The 7,090-nt window shown below is 55.2% G+C and overlaps 2 pseudogenes; both read right to left on the reverse strand.

Moving 5' to 3' along the window:
* Positions 1 to 2,002: 2,002 nt before the first annotated feature.
* On the reverse strand, positions 2,003 to 2,121 carry LOC125972965 (5S ribosomal RNA; annotated as a pseudogene).
* An 843-nt stretch (positions 2,122 to 2,964) lies between these two features.
* LOC125972963 (5S ribosomal RNA) lies at positions 2,965 to 3,083 on the reverse strand (annotated as a pseudogene).
* Positions 3,084 to 7,090: the final 4,007 nt, after the last annotated feature.

A 7,090-nucleotide genomic window follows, 5' to 3' on the forward strand; every position in this document is an offset into this window, starting at 1 on the left:
ACTTCCAGCGGCCGGCGAGCTCGCGCACCCGCCCGGCACATCCGGGAGGCCGTGCGCACGAGCCAAGTGGCCGAAAATAGCCCCCGCCGAGCGGATCGGCTGTTTATAAGCACCGCGGAGGTGGTCGCGGCGCCTCATTCGACTTCCAGCGGCCGGCGAGCTCGCGCACCCGCCCGGCACATCCGGGAGGCCGTGCGCACGAGACAAGTGGCCGAAAATAGCCCCCGCCGAGCGGATCGGCTGTTTATAAGCACCGCGGAGGTGGTCGGGCGCCTCATTCGACTTCCAGCGGCCGGCGAGCTCGCGCACCCGCCCGGCACATCCGGGAGGCCGTGCGCACGAGCCAAGTGGCCGAAAATAGCCCCCGCCGAGCGGATCGGCTGTTTATAAGCACCGCGGAGGTGGTCGCGGCGCCTCATTCGACTTCCAGCGGCCGGCGAGCTCGCGCGCCCGCCCGGCACATCCGGGAGGCCGTGCGCACGAGCCAAGTGGCCGAAAATAGCCCCCGCCGAGCGGATCGGCTGTTTATAAGCACCGCGGAGGTGGTCGCGGCGCCTCATTCGACTTCCAGCGGCCGGCGAGCTCGCGCACCCGCCCGGCACATCCGGGAGGCCGTGCGCACGAGCCAAGTGGCCGAAAATAGCCCCCGCCGAGCGGATCGGCTGTTTATAAGCACCGCAGAGGTGGTCGCGGCGCCTCATTCGACTTCCGGCGGGCGGCGAGCTCGCGCACCCGCCCGGCACATCCGGGAGGCCGTGCGCACGAGCCAAGTGGCCGAAAATAGCCCCCGCCGAGCGGATCGGCTGTTTATAAGCACCGCGGAGGTGGTCGCGGCGCCTCATTCGACTTCAAGCGGCCGGCGAGCTCGCGCACCCGCCCGGCACATCCGGGAGGCCGTGCGCACGAGCCAAGTGGCCGAAAATAGCCCCCGCCGAGCGGATCGGCTGTTTATAAGCACCGCGGAGGTGGTCGCGGCGCCTCATTCGACTTCCAGCGGCCGGCGAGCTCGCGCACCCGCCCGGCACATCCGGGAGGCCGTGCGCACGAGCCAAGTGGCCGAAAATAGCCCCCGCCGAGCGGATCGGCTGTTTATAAGCACCGCGGAGGTGGTCGCGGCGCCTCATTCGACTTCCAGCGGCCGGCGAGATCGCGCACCCGCCCGGCACATCCGGGAGGCCGTGCGCACGAGCCAAGTGGCCGAAAATAGCCCCCGCCGAGCGGATCGGCTGTTTATAAGCACCGCGGAGGTGGTCGCGGCGCCTCATTCGACTTCCAGCGGGCCGCGCACTCGCGCACGCCGCCCGGTTCAAATTTTCTAAGTGCAACGCACAATGAGATGCATGAGAAACGGCCTTGGTTACCATCACATTTGAAGCGATGAATACGAAGTTAAATTTTATGACTCGGTGTATAAGTCGAGGTCGATTTTTTTCGGTCGATTTTGGATCGAAAAAGGTCGACCAATACACCGGCAAATACGGTATATATACTTATTATAAATGTAGTATTTATTTATATAGATTTATTGTTTATTTATATATATAAAGGCAGGTCCGCAAAAATATTTCTGACGCGTAGCCGGTCCGTGGCGCAAGAAAGGTTGGGGACCACTAGTCTAAAAGAATCTGGCCGTAACTGGAATAGGGTTCTACGCGAATGCCCAACGGAAAAGTGAAGTGCACAAAACCTGCATTTGGCTGTATCAAAATAAATGTCATGAAAAAGGTAAAAACACTACATGGAAGCGCAATGTGTTGTGCTGGGTTCTTTTACAAGTAAAGACTGCTGCTTTGAGTTCACAGGGAGCCATGCTCTTTATTCACTGTACATAGAGGTTTTGAACTCGTGTTGTAGTTTCAGTGTCGGAGTTCAAACTAGGCTTGCAGTTTCCGAATGCCATTCGTGATGGGTGTTGTAAAAAGGTCTTGGCTTAAACGATTGAAGTGCACATAAGAAAAAAAAAAAAAAAAAAGAGCTTGAAGTGCACATAAGAAAAAGAAAAAGCTTACAGCACCTCGTATTCCCAGGCAGTCTCCCATCCAAGTACTAACCAGGACCGACCCTGCTTAGCTTCCGAGATAAGACGAGATCAGGCGTTCTCAGGGTAGTATGGCCGTAAGCCGTGAGGTGACCCAACATTTTGCATTTTATAGACACAATCGCCCCTGAAACTAGCGAGCAAGCCAATGAAGCCTTCAAAACTGCTTCGGCACATGGAGACCAAGCATCCTGCATTAAAAGACAAACCTTAACCACTTCGGGTTTCATTGTCTCCGATTACGCCTGGATGGGACCGGCTCGTTTCTGAGAAACAAGCTCGGTGCTCCCAATAATTCAACGTAATGGTGACTTTTATTTTTATGTGGTTTATATTTGTTTTTATGCCAGTCGTATCATTTTATTTAATCCTATTTATATATATTTATTATAAATGTAGTATTTATTTATATAGATTTATTGTTTATTTATATATATAAAGGCAGGTCCGCAAAAATATTTCTGACGCGTAGCCGGTCCGTGGCGCAAGAAAGTTTGGGGACCACTAGTCTAAAAGAATCTGGCCGTAACTGGAATAGGGTTCTACGCGAATGCCCAACGGAAAAGTGAAGTGCACAAAACCTGCATTTGGCTGTATCAAAATAAATGTCATGAAAAAGGTAAAAACACTACATGGAAGCGCAATGTGTTGTGCTGGGTTCTTTTACAAGTAAAGACTGCTGCTTTGAGTTCACAGGGAGCCATGCTCTTTATTCACTGTACATAGTCTGTCCTCTAGCGGTAAAAACGTGAACTGCAATGCTATGGCTGTCGCCACACAATGTAGGTTTTAAACTCGTGTTGTAGTTTCAGTGTCGGAGTTCAAACTAGGCTTGCAGTTTCCGAATGCCATTCGTGATGGGTGCTGTAAAAAGTTCTTGGCTTAAACGATTGAAGTGCACATAAGAAAAAAAAAAAAAAAAAAAAAGCTTACGGTAACTGGTATTCCCAGGCGGTCTCCCATCCAAGTACTAACCAGGCCCGACCCTGCTTAGCCTCCGAGATCGGACGAGAGCAGGCGCTCTCAGGGTAGTATTGCCGTAAGCCGTGAGACCGCTCAGAATTTTTCATTTTATAGACACAATCGCCCCTGAAACCATGCCAAGCAGCGGCGGGACTTGATGGCTGTGGTAAAAGTTTCCTTTCACAATTGACGTGGGAAAAAAAAAAAAAAAAAAAGGCTTTCAGCACCTGGTATTCCCGGACGGTCACCCTTCCCTTTTGTTTTTCTTTTTTTTTTTACAACCAGGGCCCCCCTCCGCGAGTCGTCACCTTATCGTGGTGGAGGGGTTTGCGTGCCCCTATGATCCTAGGAGCCATGCTGTCGGGGGCTTCATGCCCCTGGTAGGGTCACCCATGGCAAACGGGTCCTAGGTGAGGGGCCAGACAAAGCACGGCTCACAAGCCTCTTATGATGAGTAATATAAATGGACTTAGTTTTCCCTCGCCCGGACGCGGGTCACCGGGGCCTCCCTCTGGAGCCAGGCCTGGAGGCGGGGCTCGAAGGCGAGCGTCTGGTGGCCGGGCCTTCGCCCATGGGGCCCGGCCGGGCATAGCCCGAAATGGAAACGTGGGTCCCCCTTCCCATGGGCTCACCACCTGTGGGAGGGGCCGAAGGGGTCGGGTGCAATGTTAGCTGGGCGGCAGCCAAAGGCGGGGACCTTGGCGGTCTGATCCCCGGCTGCAGAAGCTGGCTCTTGGGACATGGAATGTTACCTCTCTGGCTGGAAAGGAGCCCGAGCTGGTGTGCGAGGCAGAAAGATTCCGACTAGATATAGTCGGACTAGCCTCCACACACAGTTTGGGTTCCGGTACAAGCCCTCTCGAGAGGGGTTGGACTCTCTTCCACTCTGGAGTTGCCCACGGTGAGAGGCGTCGAGCAGGTGTGGGTATACTTATTGCCCCCCGGCTGGGCGCCTGCACATTGGGGTTCACCCCGGTGAACGAGAGGGTAGCCTCCCTCCGCCTTCGGGTGGGGGGACGGGTCCTGACTGTTGTTTGTGTCTATGCACCAAACAGCAGCTCAGAGTACCCACCCTTCTTGGGGTCCCTGGAGGAAGTGCTGGAGAGCGCTCCTTCTGGGGACTCTATCGTTCTACTGGGTGACTTCAATGCTCACGTGGGCAATGACAGTGAGACCTGGAAGGGCGTGATTGGGAGGAACGGCCCCCCTGATCTGAACCCGAGCGGTGTTCTATTGTTGGACTTCTGTGCTCGACACGGATTTTCAATAATGAACACCATGTTCAAACATAAGGGTGTCCATGTGTGCACTTGGCACCAGGACACCCTAGGCCGCAGTTCGATGATCGACTTTGTAGTCGTGTCATCGGATTTGCGGCCGCATGTTTTGGACACTCGGGTGAAGAGAGGGGCGGAGCTGTCAACTGATCACCACCTGGTGGTGGGTTGGCTCCGATGGTGGGGGAAGATGCCGGTCCGACCTGGCAGACCCAAACGCTCTGTGAGGGTCTGCTGGGAACGTCTGGCAGAATCTCCTGTCAGGAAGAGCTTCAACTCCCACCTCCGGCAGAGCTTTTCCCACGTCCCGGGGGAGGCGGGGGACATTGAGTCCGAGTGGACCATGTTCCGCGCCTCCATTGTTGAGGCGGCCGACCGGAGCTGTGGCCGTAAGGTCGTTGGTGCCTGTCGTGGCGGCAACCCCCGAACCCGCTGGTGGACACCGGCGGTAAGGGATGCCGTCAAGCTGAAGAAGGAGTCCTATCGGGCCGTTTTGGCCTGCGGGACTCCGGAGGCAGCTGACAGGTACCGGATGGCCAAGCGGAACGCGGCTTCGGCGGTTGCTGAGGCAAAAACCCGGGCGTGGGAGGAGTTCGGTGAGGCCATGGAGAATGACTTTCGGACGGCTTCGAGGAAATTCTGGTCCACCATCCGGCGTCTCAGGAGGGGGAAGCAGTGCAACGTCAACACTGTTTACAGTGGGGATGGCGTGCTGCTGACCTCGACTCGGGACGTCGTGAGTCGGTGGGGAGAATACTTCGAAGACCTCCTCAATTCCACCTACACGCCTTCCATTGAGGAAGCAGGGCCTAGAGACTCTGAGGCGGATTCTCCAATCTCTGGGGTCGAAGTCACTGAGGTAGTTAAAAAACTCCTCGGTGGCAAGGCCCCGGGGGTGGATGAGATCCGCCCAGAGTTCTTAAAGGCTCTGGATGTTGTGGGGCTGTCATGGCTGACACGCCTCTACAACGTTGCGTGGATATCGGGGACAGTGCCTCTGGATTGGCAGACTGGGGTGGTGGTTCCCCTCTTTAAGAAGGGGGACCGGAGGGTGTGTTCCAATTACAGGGGAATCACACTCCTCAGCCTCCCTGGTAAGGTCTATTCAGGGGTGCTGGAGAGGAGGGTCCGTCGGGAGGTCGAACCTCGGATTCAGGAGGAGCAGTGTGGCTTTCGTCCTGGCCGTGGAACAGTGGACCAGCTCTACACCCTCGGCAGGATCCTCGAGGGTGCATGGGAGTTTGCCCAACCAGTCCACATGTGTTTTGTGGACTTGGAGAAGGCGTTCGACCGTGTCCCTCGGGAGGTTCTGTGGAGGGTGCTTCGGGAGTACGGGGTGCCGAGCCAACTGATAAGGGCGGTTCGGTCCCTGTATCACCGATGCCAGAGTCTGGTCCGCATTTCCGGCAGTAAGTCGGATTCGTTCCCAGTGAGGGTTGGACTCCGCCAAGGCTGCCCTTTGTCACCGATTCTGTTCATAATTTTTATGGACAGAATTTCTAGGCGCAGCCGAGGCGTTGAGGGGGTCCGGTTTGGGGACCTCAGCATCGCGTCTCTGCTTTTTGCAGATGACGTGGTGCTGTTGGCTTCTTCAGGCCGTGATCTCCAGCTCTCGCTGGAACGGTTCGCAGCCGAGTGTGAAGCGGTCGGGATGAGGGTCAGCACCTCCAAATCCGAGTCCATGGTCCTCGATCGGAAAAGGGTGGAATGCCCTCTCCGGATCGGGGATGAGATCCTGCCCCAAGTGGAGGAGTTCAAGTATCTTGGAGTCTTGTTCACGAGTGAGGGGAGGATGGAGCGTGAGATCGACAGGCGGATCGGTGCAGCGTCGGCAGTAATGCGGACCCTGTACCGGTCCGTTGTGGTGAAGAGAGAGCTGAGCCAAAAGGCAAAGCTCTCAATTTACCGGTCGATTTACGCTCCTACCCTCACCTATGGTCACGAGCTATGGGTCGTGACCGAAAGAACGAGATCTCGGATACAAGCGGCCGAAATGAGTTTTCTCCGCAGGATGTCCGGGCTCTCCCTTAGAGATAGGGTGAGAAGCTCGGTCATCCGGGAGAGACTCGGAGTAGAGTCGCTACTCCTCCACGTTGAGAGGAGCCAGATGAGGTGGCTCGGGCATCTTATCAGGATGCCTCCTGGACGCCTCCCTGGGGAGGTGTTCCGGGCATGTCCCACCGGTAGGAGACCCCAGGGACGACCCAGGACGCGCTGGAGAGACTATGTCTCTCAGCTGGCCTGGGAACGCCTTGGGATCCCCCGGGATGAGCTGGATGAAGTGGCTGGGGAGAGGGAAGTCTGGGAGTCCCTCCTGAAGCTGTTGCCCCCGCGACCCGACCCCGGATAAGCGGAAGAAGATGGATGGATGGATGGACAACCAGGGCCGAAACAGGCTTTCTTCCAAGGCTTTTGGTGTTTTCTGGAAACATGGCTATCATGAAAAGTTATTGACAGCTTTTTATGCGGTAGCACGAATTTGCCGTTGCGACCTGCATTTTGCTGAATCAAAATAAATGCCTTGAAAAGTTTAAAAACACTTCATGGAAGTGTTGTGTTGGGTTCTTTTACAAGTCAAGCCTGCTGCTTTGAGTTCACAGGGAGCCATGCTCACTGTACATAGTCTGCTCTCTAGCGGTAAAAAATTTAACTACAATGCTGTGGATGTCACCACATAATATAGCTTTCAAACTCGTGTTATAGTTTTAATGTCGGAGTTTAAATTAGGCTTGCTGTTTCCAGATGCCATTCGTGATGGGTGTTGTAAAAAATAGCTTCTTAAACGATTGAAGTGCACATAAGAAAAAGAAAA

The sequence above is a fragment of the Syngnathus scovelli genome, chromosome 7, assembly GCF_024217435.2.
Source record: "Syngnathus scovelli strain Florida chromosome 7, RoL_Ssco_1.2, whole genome shotgun sequence".
In the NCBI taxonomy this organism is placed as follows: Eukaryota; Metazoa; Chordata; class Actinopteri; order Syngnathiformes; family Syngnathidae; genus Syngnathus; species Syngnathus scovelli.